The 14,598-nt window shown below is 42.4% G+C and overlaps 1 protein-coding gene across 19 annotated transcripts in view; it reads right to left on the bottom strand.

Moving 5' to 3' along the window:
* Window positions 1-14,598, bottom strand: part of magi2a (membrane associated guanylate kinase, WW and PDZ domain containing 2a) — an 899,048-nt gene that overhangs the window by 378,167 nt on the left and 506,283 nt on the right. Inside the window, exon 1 of one of the 19 annotated variants that reach the window (XM_068059217.1) lies at window positions 6,420-6,493. The exons of the other annotated variants lie outside the window; for them this stretch is intronic. The gene's annotated coding sequence lies outside the window, so the exon portion shown is untranslated. Of the gene's footprint in view, window positions 1-6,419; window positions 6,494-14,598 lie in introns of those variants that run through there. 19 annotated transcript variants of the gene reach the window in all.

The raw sequence follows: 14,598 nt of genomic DNA, 5'->3' as shown, positions 1-14,598 counted from the left end.
ATTAAGTAACACTATTTCCCTGGCAGTCTGCCCTGTACATTCAATGCTTTCAGTTTGAAGTAGTTAATTCTTAACTGCCCATTCATCTCTCCTATACTGAGTTTCAGTCTTTGCCTCTAGTTACAGAGATTGTCACTATGTCAAGTAATTTATTGGGGTTCTGTTTATCTGTACAACTTACAATCTTGAAAAAGTCAGTAAGGTCTTCCCTTAGCTCTCCTTTCTTTAGTGTGAACATTACATTTGATCTTATCCTTTCAGAAAACCATACCCTATGAAATATATAATTTGATGTAGCACTCAACTAGGCCAGCAAAATCTGTGGTTTAATTGATTTGTGCTGATCTAATTTCAGCCAAAACAATAGCAAGGAATATTCAATCAATTTCAGTGGCCCGTATCTAAGGAAAATAAAAACATTCAGGGTTCATATTCATTAGCTAGTGACTCTTGCTGTACATTCATATGTAGACGTCTGGTCAAAACCAGATAAGCTGTGCTTTACCCATAGTGAAACAGCTTGTCAATATTCAGAAATGCATTGCGACTTGGAAGTAATTGGTGAGACATAATATTGTCTGATAGCTTAGCATGGCTTCAGAAAAAGACAGCTAAGGCAATTGGGAAAGAAATTATGGAGCATTCCGTTCCGGCAGAGCCAAAATTGACTAATTATAAAGGACTGGATGGCTCACCCCATCATAGTATGTTAAATGTTATTAAGTTATTAACAATGTATTAAGGATCTTTTCTTACTTTCTTTGCTGTGCTAATGATGGCTCAGCTGTCAGCTTTCGTCGTTATTGCACCGTTGAGAAGCCGAGCAACATCAGGGGTGCGCACGAACATGCAAATCCAGAGGTTGCAGTCAGCCGGCCATTCTGTGCTGCTCCAGAAGCTTGGCTATCACCGTGAGAAGTTGAGTTGGTTACCCATTCATAGTATTTTCATACATTTTAGGGCTGATGTTTCCAGGTGGAAACAGCCTCTAGAAAGGCACTGGATACTGCAAAGGCGATGGGCCCTGACAACATTCCAGCAATAGTACTGAAGACCTGTGCTCCAGAACTTGCTGCACCCCTAGCCAAGCTGTTCCAGTACAGCTACAACACTGCCATCTACCCGGCAATGTGGAAAATTGCCCAGGTATGTCCTGTACACAAAAAGCAGGACAAGTCCAAACTGGCCAATTACCGCCCCATCAGTCTACTCTCAATCATCAGCAAAGTGATGGAAGGTGTCATCAACAGTGCTATCAAGAGGCACTTGCTTAGCAATAACCTGCTTAGTGATGCTCAGTTTGGGTTCTGCCATGGCCACTCAGCTCCTGACCTCATTACAGCCTTGGTTCAAACACGGACAAAAGAGCTGAACTCAAGAGGTGAGGTGAAGGTGACTGCCCTTGACATGAAAGCAGTATTTGACCAAGTATGGCACTAAGGAGCCTAAGCAAACTGAAGTCATTGGGAATCAGGGGAAAAACTCTCCGCTGGTTGGAGTCATACCTAGCGCAAAGGAAGATGGTTGTGGTTGTTGGAGGTCAATCATCTCAGCTCCAGGACATCATTGCAGGAGTTCCGAGGTGCAACCATCTTTAGCTGTTTCATCAATGACCTTCCTTCAATCATAAGGTCAGAAGTGGGGATGTTCGCTGATGATTGCACAAAGTTCAGCACCATTCGCAAATCCTCAGATACTGAAGCAGTCCATGTAGAAATGCAGGCTTGGGCTGATAAGTGGCAAGTAACATTCGCGCCACACAAGGGCCAGGCAATGACCATCTCCAACAAGAGAGAATCTAACCATCTCCCCTTGACATTCAATGGCATTACCATCGCTGAATCCCCCACTATCAACATCCTGGGGGTTACCATTAACCAGAAACTGAACTGGAGGAACCATATAAATACCGTGGCTACAAGAACAGGTCAGAGGCTAGGAATCCTGCGGCAAGCAACTCACCTCCTGACTCCCCAAAGCCTGTCCACCATCTACAAGGCACAAGTTAGGAGCGTGACTGAATACTCTCCACTTGCCTGGATGGGTGCAGCTCCAACAACACTCAAGCAGCTCGGCACCATCCATGACAAAGCAGCCAGCTTGATTGTCACCCCATCGACAAACATTCACTCCCTCCACCATCGATGCACAGTGGCAGCAGTGTGTACCATCTGCAAGATGCACTGCAGCAATGCATCAAGGCTTCTTAGATAGCACCTTCCAAACTCGCGACCTCTACAAACTAGAAGGACAAGGGCAGCAAATGCTTGGGATCACCACCTGCAAGTTCCCCTCCAAGCCACAGACCATCCTGACTTGGAACTATATCACCATTCCTTCACCGTCGCTGGGTCAAAATCCTGGAGCTCCCTTCCTAACAGCACTGTGGGCGTCCCTACCCCACATGGACTGCAGCGGTTCAAGAAGGCAGCTCACCACCACCTTCTCAAGGACTATTAGGGACGGACAATAAATGCTGGCCTAGCCAGTGACGCCCACATCCCATGAATGAATAAAAAAAATCAGTTCACGAGTAGTTAATGAGATCACCGGTACTGATTTCATCTGTCAAAAAGGCTGGGGATCTTTTGAAATCTTTCAAAGTACATGACTTCTTAAACAAGATTTATCAAATATTTTGAGTGTTTAAATGCATATGACATAACAAGATTTATCAGACTTTTTAAATGTGTGTGACTTTTAATAAGATTATCTAACTTTTTAAATGTTTCAATGCATAACTTTTAAAATGATTTTGAGTAAATTCATCTGATCATCTTTAGTTGCAGTGACTTTACATGAATCCATTATGATAGATCTGTAACAGTTTAGTTTGGACAGATTCTGTGGGTCCGACTGCTATTCACTGCACCATGTGATGCTTTTCTCACCCGGCTTAGATAACGCTGCAAGGCCGCAGTGAGGGAAACCTCTCCTTGTAAGGGAAATGCTCACACTACCCCTACCCATCACCATCATAGTGTTAAGCAAGTTTACACCATAATTCGAGGTCAGCAATGCCATCGTTTTGTTGCTGACCGCAAAATCCAGCCATTATTTTGGTTATACCTTTCTGAAATAGATGGCAAGGAGAAGATGCACCATGTAAACATTAGTATTTGCTTAGTACAAGCAACTACTTAGAATGTGGTTTCATCATTTGTAAGCTAACTTTAGTGCTTGTGATACAGTAATGCCATGCAAATCCTATATGGGTGGCCTTTTAGTGAAATGGTGTCTCTAGCCAAGAACTGAAGGTACCTCTGGGATTTCAGTTGCAACCGAATAAAAACAAGCTACAGTTAGAAATAGATGCCCAATAAAGGAGACACTGCTGGTCTTGATTAAATTTACTTTCAAACTCCTATGGGCTCAACTATGATCAGGAAGAAACGCTCCTTTAAATAGTTACTGAACTTAATTATTCATTAAAATATTCATCACTATAAAATAACTCACATACCCAATGAACTACCCTAAATAAGAAATAGCACAGAAACAATCTATGTGATCAGAGTGTCATGCAAGGCCCCCACCTGCCAAGAATGAGGCACATTAATTTTGTCATGAACATTGTTTTTAAACTGTTACTGGAGTGAAGAAAGGACTTGTTAAACAGATCAGCCGTGGCTGGAAAAGACATTTGCATATTAACAGACAGTGCTTGGAATGGCAAAGTACCATTCGCCGACACATTCAACCCACAATTAACCATGATCACCAGGTATTGTGTGTAAGAAGAGCATTCCAGAGACTGCTAAGGTGATACAATCCAAGACATGGTCAGACCAGTTAGTCACATGACTAACCTGCTTCGCAACCTGGGTTTTTCTGAATTTACAAATAGTTTGAACTCATGTCTGTTTGTTCCTGGACTGAGAAGATCTTTCTTGTCTGCTCCCATCTCTTTCTCACAAGCCTCTGAATTCACTGAAGACACATGAACCCCAAGAGAGAAAAATCTCCTACAGCGATCAAGGTTTAAGAAGATTAGTGTAGGATTAGTATAAATGGGTGGTTAATGGTCGGCACAGACTCGGTAGGCCGAAGGGCCTGTTTCAGTGCTGTATCTCTAAATCAAATCAAGTCAAATACTGGGCCCCAACGAAAAGCAAGATCTACCTACAATCAAGGATTTTACAGTGAGCTCGAAGAATAGTACCAAAACTCTTCAGATATTGCATCAAACTTTTCCACTTTATTTCTTCTGCTCTGTTCCGTCTCTATCTGCATGTGTTTATCGTGTGTGCATGCTAGCTTGGGCGCATCGTGTATCTGTAGGCGTTAACCAAATCAGAGTTTCAGTTTAATAAATTTCAACTTTTCTTCTTTAAACCTAGGAAAACCTGTTTGTACTGGTTTCTTTGCCTTATAATTGGAAAGCGGTGAACAAGGATTTACCAAGGGGGAGCTAAAACACAGTGTGTCTAAAATTAAATCCTGTTACGATAAGACCAGGTGAAGGCTGAAAGGGAACTCTAGACTTCTTTCTCACATGGTCATAACAAGAGTCATTCTTATCCAGCTGCCCACACTAATTTTTACATCTTCATTTCATTGTACTGAGCAGTATCCAGTCAGACACATTACGGCTGCTAAAAAACTAACCAAAACTCGGCTGTGTTTTTCTGTGTGGCCAGTGACTGCAGTTCAAAAATAATTAATTGAATCCCTTGGAATTCTGTATTCTTGGAGCACATACTAGAAACTTTAGCTGCCACACATTGTTAGATGGAAGCCAGAATCATCTATTTCTGCAATAATACTACTGAGATAACAAGAGGTAAAGACTGACTACCCGACCCGAACCCGACCAAACCCGACTACATGTGTCGGGTTGGGTCGGGTCTACATTCTATGTCCAGCATTCGGGCTCGGGTCAGGTCGGGCTGGACTGTACTGTTTAGCTTTGGCAGTCTTGGTGTCATTTGTCATGTCTGCTTATGTGAAAACCCCAATATAAATACATATTATGTATTAAAACTTAAGTGTGACATTTTTAAACCAAACTTTTCACTGCTATGGTTAAAAAAAAATTAATATGTGGGAACACATGTTTTACTTTTCCAGACTGGTTTTGAGTCTGGAAATTTTTGTGAATTGCATTTCTAAGGCAACTGTATTTAAAATGATTTTACGGTATGAAATTCAATAACACAAATTAGAGGCTGCCTTCTGTGCCCAAAGGAAACCCAGGAGTAGATTGTAAGGTCCATTTATATTTCTGTTACAGCGGCTGATAAAATTGTATGAAATTTACTGGATAATTTTAATAACAGTCATGTGAGTTAAAAAATTAGCCTCCAAAAGGAATACTAATGTCTCATTTTATACTTAATACATGCTTAAAATATAATTTATGAACTTGTTTGTTTTAACATTGCAAATACAAACTTGGAAAAATAGCTGTATTGCCCTGCCCAGACCACCCTGGCTGTAAGCATGTTGATGATTTGTCTTAACTTTAAAAATAACAAAAAATTTCAAGAATTAGATCTACCTGAAAGGGGACAAAAAAAAATTAGTCTACCACAGAATTCCATAATGAGATTGTTTATGTAGAAAGTCATGTTGTAGCTGTTGTGTGATGTACATCTGGAAAGCTGCCACATTATTTTTTATTTAGAGATGCAGCACTGAAACAGGCCCTTTGGCCAACGAGTCTGTGCCGCCGAACAACCACCCATTTATACTAATCCTTCATTAATCCCATGTTCCCTACCACATCCCCACCATTCTCCTACCACCTACCTACACTAGGGGCAATTTACAATGGCCAATTTACCTATCAACCTGCAAGTCTTTGGCTGTGGGAGGAAACCGGAGCACCCGGCGAAAACCCACACAGTCATTTGATTAATTAAATTAATTAAATCCCTGGAGCTGTGAGGCTGCGGTGCTAACCACTGCGCCGCCCGTTTATGACTGAAAGCGAGTGCCATTGACCACATCAATAGATCTTGCAGACAAAATCCACAAGGAATTATGAGATAAGCTAAAATACAGGATCCAATTTACGTAATTCTCATTACTGAATGGGTGAGAGACTAATTTATACTCAAGTTAATCTGCCATTACAGTCTATATTAGTCAACCTAATACTTGTGTTCCTTGAATGAAATATTCCTCTCACCCCAAAGGGCTGGTGTTCTGTTCCATGGGAGTGAATAGAGAGTCGGTTAACTCCAGAAACTTCGGTTCATGCCAAAACCAAGTGTAGCATTATTAATGCAATATTTTCCCATCAAATGTAGATAATTTCAAACAAGCTATAATGGCTGTAGAAGTAATGTTGAATGATTTTCAAAAGCATGCCTCTGCCCCATTACTTGCCAACTGACTGTTTCACAGTAGCAAACAAGTAACATTGCAGAGAGAAAACCATTCTAAGAGCTTAAATAAAAAAAAGTATATCAAACCATATACACGTAGGAATAGACAGGATGTTAGGCGGTTCTTTTCCCAGAAAATGTAGAGCCTCTGGAATACATTGTCAGCTGGTGTGGTAGGTGGTGACTTTCTCAGCAGCTTCAAAATGGAGCTCGATCTGTTCCTGACTGCAAGAAAGATTGCGTCATATAGAAGGTAAGTTTCTTTATAGGTAACATGTGGTCCATGTAATCTCCTGGACAGATTTTCAACTGCCAGGGCAGCAGGGCATTGGAGAGAAAAGTTACTGAGTTTTTTTCCCACATTGGCCCAGGGTTTTTATGCTTTTGCCACTTCTAGTAGATTTATATGCAAGTTAGAGAGAGGGAAGAAATGTTTAGCCATGATGGTCCAGCTGTCTTGGTGTGGGGCAGTCTTGATGGACCAGCTAGTCTTCCTGAGTTAATACCCTAAGTTTGTAACGTAGAAATTCCCTCTGCGTCTACTCAAAGTGTACAGAGACCTGAATGCAACAAATGCTACAAGTACTGTAGATTGTAGATGAAGAAGTAAGTAGCAGAGGATCTAAAACAGACCAAAGTTGGTCATGCTGTCTGACAGCACCATGTCTGGGTTCCTGAACTGTCTGCTAATGCTAGAGTAATAATGCTAGGGCGGCGCAGTGGTTAGCACCGCAGCCTCACAGCTCCGGCGACCCGGGTTCAGTTCTGGGTACTGCCTGTGCAGAGTTTACAAGTTCTCCCCGTGTCTGCGTGGGTTTCCGCCGGGTGCTCCAGTTTCCTCCCACCTCCAAAAGACTTGTAGGTTGATAGGTAAATTGGCCATTGTAAATTGCCCCTAGTGTAGGTAGGTGGTAGGAGAATGGTGGGGATGTGGTAGAGAATATGGGATTAATGTAGGATTAGTATAAAATGGGTGGTTGTTGGTCGGCACAGACTCGGTGGGCCGAAGGGCCTGTATCAATGCTGTATCTCTAAATAAATAAAAAAAAAATAATGTGGGTGGCTCATCCTCACACTTGTTGACTTACCTTGTCTACCTTAGGCACCCTAGCAGAATTTGGGAACTCTCTGACACAGTACTACTGATGTAGATTTCCCAATTGCACTACTAATTGGCGATCCCATTAGCTGGTGGCACTGTTTTCTATTTAATCTACAATTTTTTTCTGTTTCAATAATATGTTTGATATTTTCGGGTTGGGTCGGGCATGAAAAGAAATTAAAGGACTCGGCCCGGGTTTGGGTTAGCTGGTGTCTGGTCGAGCCCAGGTCGAGTTTTAATTTTATACCTGAGCCAAGCTTTAACAAGAGGACCTTTATAACATATACTAACATTCATATATTGAGTTCCATGACCTATTGAAAACTGCAATGTAAACATTTCCTATGGAAACTCCCAAGTTAAAAGTACACTTGCCTTTATATGGAGTTAGGTTACAGATCAGCCATGACCTCACTGAATAGTGAAACAGGCTTGAGGGGCTAAACCGCCTTTCCTGTTCCTCATAGAGTCATAGAGAGATACAGCACCGAAACAGGCCCTTCGGCCCAACGAGTCCACGCTGACCATCAACCACCCATTAATCCCATTTTATCCCTCTCACATCCCCACCTTCCCTCAACTCTTCGACCCACCTACCTACACTAGGGGCAATTTTTTTTACAATGACCAATTTACCTATCGACCCCCAAGTCTTTGGCATGTGGGAGGAAACCGGAGCACCCGGAGGAAACCCACATGGTCACAGGGAGAACCTGCAAACTCCGCACAGGCAGTCCCCAGAACTGAACCCGGGTCGCCGGAGCAGTGAGGCTGCGGTGCTAGCCACTGCGCCGCACATGTTACTGTTCCTATATTCCAGTTAGCTTATAAATTTCCTGGTAATACCAGTAGATGCTTTTCAATGTTATTCTTACAACCGACCATTTAACACCACGTGTTCGTGCATTTTTTCCCATAACTTACTGAAAAATTGTTACCTGTCAATTTTTGTTATTGAAATTTCTAAAGTGATAAATGAAGTTTCACACAAAATAAAAAAAAATCACAATTTGATTACATTTATCCGTTAAATTGTCTTAAATATCTTTTTACATAAAAACTGAATGATCTTACTGGCAATTGGTGAGAAGGGTAAGCACATACTTTACTACTTACTTATTTTCATTAGGCCTATCTATAAGTCTTCCTGACCTTTCTAATCCTTAAGGTTTTAAGGTATTTTTTGTGCACTGAAGTGTGACTTTTTGGTTATTTCTTTTTCAAAAGCTGTGCAGATAACATTAGAAATTTTGGTTAAGAAGCATCTATTGGCTTTGCTTACTTTTAATTAGCTTTTGGAACAGTGATATTAGTTTGCCATTTTAAATTACTACAACTTCTGCCTTTTGCCACTGAAGTAATCTGTATTTCCAGTAGCATGAGGTTTTTGAGAAATATGAGCTGTTATTGTAATTTCCATTCTCTTCTTTTGGGCCTCCTTATCTCGAGAGACAATGGATACGCGCCTGGAGGTGGTCAGTGGTTTGTGAAGCAGCGCCTGGAGTGGCTATAAAGGCCAATTCTGGAGTGACAGGCTCTTCCACAGGTGCTGCAGAGAAATTTGTTTGTTGGGGCTGTTGCATTGGACATTTGTTTTTAATGGTAGTAACATGGTTTTAGATTTGGTTACTGTTAACTACAGCTCTGTAGTAAAGGCCTTACATGGTCCCATGCAACAAACTCAGGGAAAATCACAATTCCAAGGTTTGTATTGTGCTTTTGATGTTATTAATCAATCAAAACAGGTTGAAAAGCTTAAATGTATTGGTATTGATTCAAATCCTTGGTATACTAAAGTCACATCTTGCACAACAATTCCATGTTGAGCAAATTTACACTGACAGTTCAATTGCCAGCTGCTATTTCTACTCCTACCCGTAGGGCTCATGGCTAGGTCCTCTACCTTTTGTCATTTTTATTAATGCTGCGTCACAAACGCTCTCAACATTGCTGGCGATCTTTTCGCTGACGATTCAATTATTCACTATTTGGACTGTACAGCAACAAGCTTGGCAGCAAAGTAAAGATAGACTTTAGAAGTAATGTAACTGTGATGTGCTAAAATACATTGGTTACTCACTGCTTAACACAAAATGGATCTTATAGTTAATTGGTTCATTCCAGTGGTTTAACTTCCACATGCCATTGAAAATAAAACTGTTCTAGAAAAGTTACGTAGTTAAAATTTGGAAGGCTGGACTGATTGCTTTAAAAATAAAGCATACATGAGTTATGCAAAAACTTGTATTCCACTGAGTAATGCAGCTATGTAACTGTATAACAAAAATGAAATGATATTTGAATGGTTTGGTCTTACACTATTTCACAACAAGCTTTCAACCTCATCTAAATGTTCACAATCATCAAACTAAGAATGACAACACTGAGAAAATGTATAAAACAGAACACTAATTTCCAAACAATTTTTTCTTTATTAGCAATGTAGTTAACTTATATGGACAGGGTGACGCTCAGAAATTTTGGTTACAAACTTTGAATTCCAACATTTCAAATGAAAGTGAATTATGCTGTATGCTGTCTATAGCTTTAATATCTGTTCTATAATGGGGTACCCAGAACTAAGCATGATAATCGAAATGTGGTCTAATCAATGCCTGTACAGATTTATCACTGGCTCTGATTTTACTTGGAAAAAACTGATTTAAAAAAAAATCTGTTCCTTGATGGCACAGCTGGTTAAGGCAGTGTGTAACTAAGCTATTCAGAGTCAGAAGGTTCCAGGTCCTGAGTTGATCTAGCTGATCTCAGTTGGGACAGCAGATGGCATGCTTAATTGGCCAAGCAATCCAAGTTAGGAAGGAGAGAAGCAGCCATTATTGTTGTTTCTGATTGCTATTCACTAACTCTACTGAATAGTACTCATGGGTTGCTGATAGGAAAAATGAGCACTTGCATGTGGTGACAGAGGGCAACTTACACTAGTGAAACCATACCCCAAAATAAAGTCAAAACTTTAAGGACGTCAGGAGGGGAGGGGAGAAAATTGGCATATATTAGGAGGGAAATGAAAGAGAGAAGAATTATTGTTTTCCTCCTTCACAGCTTTCCTCATTCTGTCAACACACTCTTGTCCTACAGTTTGAGAAGTGGACAGTCTAAAGATGCGCCATAACTGCCATCAATTAGTTCTTAATCAAATGACAGCAAATACTTTGATAATGCAGATTCATCCCATGAGTCTTCTCATTTGCAAGGTAAGCACCCCATAAATGCATACTGTTCCCACAACCTAACCTACCCCCACTGCTCTCGTAACTCAAGTCGAAGTCTCCCCAACTGAACCCAACCTCTTTTACCTAGGCCTCAAACTGGCCCCCAAATACTCCCCTTATACAGGCCAAATGGAAGCCCACTTATACTGCTTAAAAGTTGCCTGCTCCCTCCCAAATCCCAGTCCCAATCCTAACCCACCACTCTGCTCAGTTCCTCCTAGTCCCATTTGCCTATTCCTTTGCAACTAACCCAAGTCTCTGAGGTACAAAATTTTGATGTTACTTATGTCAGGCAAACCCCCCACCTGCCAAGACTGAGGCACATGTTATTTCGCCACATGAACATTAAAACTTAAAAATTGCAAACCCGGACTGGAAGGACATTTACATCGTACCAGACAACGTTGAAACAATAGGAACTCAGCAGTTTTTCCAATACACAGAAGTGGTCAAACCAGTTCTAGTCACATGTCTAGCAGGCTGGAGCTTTGAACTCCCAAAGGATGTTGAAGAGACTGGTCCATATAAGGAGCTAGTCATGCAACTAACCTGCTGAGCACCCAGGGAGCTTTTTGAATTTGAAACTCCCAACAACGGAAAAAAAAAAGCCGTGTGCTCATGTAGTAAAGACTTCTCCTGGAAATAAGAACATCTCTTCTCCTGCCTGCCTTCATCTCTTCCCACAGAACTGATTCTTGTGAAAACATGTGAAACTCAAAGACAGAAGGATTTGCCAGGTGAGCAAAGTTTGAAAATGATTACTGGGCCCCAACGAATCGCAAGACCATATCTTCAATCAAGGACTAGAGTGAGCTCGAGAAACAGTAACAAGATATTGCCTCAAACTGTTCTGCTTATCTTTTCTTCTGCTCTTTTCTATTCCTATCTGCATGCTTATATCGCATGAATGCTAGTGTGAGCGCGTCATATATCTGTAGGCGTGAACCATATTAGAGTTTAAGTTTAAATAAATTTCCTCTTTCTGCTTTAAACCAAAGAAAGCCTGTGTGTGCTCAGTTCTTTGCCTCATTATTGGAAACTGTGAAGACGGATTCACAAAAAAGGGAGCTCAAAACACAGTGTGTTTAAAAATAAAACCCTGTTACAGTAAGACCAGGTAAAGACAGCAAAAGACTCCTAGACATTGCTCACCTGGTCGTAACAGAAATTGGGGACTAGTGTCCTGATTGTTACCCACAGACAAACTTGAAATTGAAGTGGGAAGCCAAATTGTTCCAAATCAAAAAGAGCAAATCAATACAGGTTTTCTTGTGGTTGTGTGTGATTGTATACTAACATGTCTGCAACTGAAGTGAGTAGCTCTCCAAGCCAGGGTGAAGTAACTTGGAATAGGATAAAAGCACTGTTTCTGGAGGAGTTGAGAAAGATAGCTGAGCAGTGTGGGATCACTGTACGTGGCTAGACTAGGAAGTCTGAACTCCTAAGGTTAGTGGCCAACCATTTCTCCTTTGAATCTGACGAAGCAGTGTTAGAAGCAGACCCAGACAGGGTTCTGCTAGCAAAGATACAATTGGAACAAAGGAAACTTGAATTAGAAGACAGGGAAAGAGAAAGAGAGGGAAAGAGAAAGAGAGAGAGAGAGGCAGGAGAGGGAGAAAGAAAGTGCCTTCCAACTGGAACATGAAGAAAAACAAAGACAGGCGAGGGAACGAGGGAGAGAGGAAGAAAGACAGGAGAAAAAAGAAAGACAGGAGAAGGAACGAGAGGGGAAAAAGAGAGATAAAGGGTATTCCAGAAAGAATCTGAAGAAAGAGAGTTGAAGCGGCTTGAGTTAGCTAGGGGGTGACAGAGTAACTCTAGTGAAAGCATGACCAATTCAGGCTTGGGTACAGGATTACTAAACCTCGTCCAATTGATTCCAAAATTCAATGAGGAAGATGTGGAAGCATTTTTCGTGTCTTTCGAGAAACTGGCAAGGCAGCTAAAATTGCCAGCTGAGACATGGTCTCTTTTACTGCAAAACAAACTAACTGGAAAAGCCCATGAGGTCTATTCCTCGCTGCCAGCTGAGAGTTCATCAAACTATGAAGTGACCAAAAATGCTATCCTTGGGGCATATGAATTAGTACCCGAAGCCTACCGCTAGAAGTTTACAACCCTCAAAAAACAAGCCAATCAAACCTATCTGGAGTTTGAAAGAAGCAAGCAGCTGGCTTTTGACCAGTGGCTGAGGGCTTTAAAAATACAGCTCAGCTACGAGGCTCTCAGAGAAGTAATCCTGTTAGAGGAATTTAAAAACTCTCTCCCATTCTCAGTAAAAACTCATGTCGAGGAGCAGCGGGTTCAGGGAGCCCGGCAAGCAGCCCTTCTGGCCGATGAATTTTCTTTAAACTATAAGTTGATTTCCCAGGGGAGAACCTTTCCTGATCACCCTCACAAATCCGAAAAGGACAAAGGGTGGGAAGGTGATAGAAGCCCAGGCAGTCTTGGAAGAGAAAGGAAAGCAGGAGACACAGGGGGCCCTCCTCCAGCCAAAAAGGAAGGTGCTGTGAGCAAGAGTGAGACCAGGAGACCTGTGTGCTTCCACTGTACCAAGGCAAGGCATTTAAAAACTGAAGCTGGAAATTAAAGGGGAAACTGGTAGGGTTAATCAGGACACACCCGCTCAGTGAAGACTTAGGCCTGATGGAAAACACGGAACGGGCTGTGGCTTTGACTGCAGTAGGGGTGCAACCCAGGAAGCTTACCATGTCCAGTGCGGGAAAAGTTAGGATTCCTGAAGGTTATCAGGGTTTTGTATTTGAAGGGAAAGTAACCCCATATCCCTGCAGTGAGGCAAGCAAGCACATAGTAATTCTCAGGAACACAGGGGCCACCCAGATCCCTTTTACTGGGAAAAGGCCTGACCTTTCCCCCCAGAGAGTGCAGTGAACACTAAAATGGTGGTGAATGGTATTGGAGGGCAGTGTTTGCCTGTTCCTGTACACCGGGTGCACCTGGAGTCCGACCTAGTTTCGGGACTGGTGACCGTAGGGATTGTCCCTAGTTTGCCTGTGGACGGGGTTGACCTATCCCTAGGTAATGATCTGGCAGGGATGAAGGTGGTAGCCCCCACAGTGGTGAAAGACGGCAGGAGGTCAGAGATACAGGGTGGTGGCAGCAGACGGTCTCCTGCTGAGTCCCTGAATGTGTAGTGGGTCAGGCCATGATCAAACCAGCTCTCCCAGAGGAGACTGCATTGGCACTGCAGGCAAATGACCATGAGGTCTGCCTGACCAAGACTTTCTTTGGAAAGTTAGGAGACCCAGGGAGTGAATTAAATGGATTTTCCCTAGGTGAGGCTCAGCGAGCTGACCGAGTATTGCGAGGGTTAGCACAGGCTGCCCAGTCTGAAAGTGAAGCAGAGGGAATCCCTGACTGCTACTTTTTAAAGAATGAGGTACTGGTTATAAATGGAGTTCTCCTCACAGACCTGAGGGCCAGGAGTGGACAGTAGTTCACCAGTTAGTGGTGCCACAGAGGTACCGGGGAGAAATATTAAGAAGGGCCCATGAGACACCAGTAGCTGTATATACAAAAGACCAAAGCCCGCATAAGACAGCAGTTTGATTGGCAAAAACTCCACAAGGATGTGGTGGAGTACTGCAGCAGTTGCCACATGTGCCAGGTTGAGGGAAAACCCCAACCTACAGTGAAACCTGCACCCCTAAGTCCTGTACTGGTGTTAGGAGGACCTTCCAGCAGAGGGCTGGTGAACTGTAAGGGAAACCCGCCGAGAACAAAAGGGGACAGGCAGGCACATGGCTGGCAAAAATTTAGAAAGAGGGGGGGAAAAGTGACCCAGAGGGCAGGTTAAAGGAAGTCTGGAAAGAATCCCGGATGAAAACCCCTACCGCCCGGTCAACCAACCCAGAAAAATGTGAAAAGTTAGACCCCAAATCCTCCTATGTAAATGCAGACTCTAGAAGCA

The sequence above is a fragment of the Heterodontus francisci genome, chromosome 27 (genome assembly GCF_036365525.1).
Source record: "Heterodontus francisci isolate sHetFra1 chromosome 27, sHetFra1.hap1, whole genome shotgun sequence".
In the NCBI taxonomy this organism is placed as follows: Eukaryota; Metazoa; Chordata; class Chondrichthyes; order Heterodontiformes; family Heterodontidae; genus Heterodontus; species Heterodontus francisci.
This window is presented reverse-complemented; position numbering and strand designations above follow the sequence as displayed.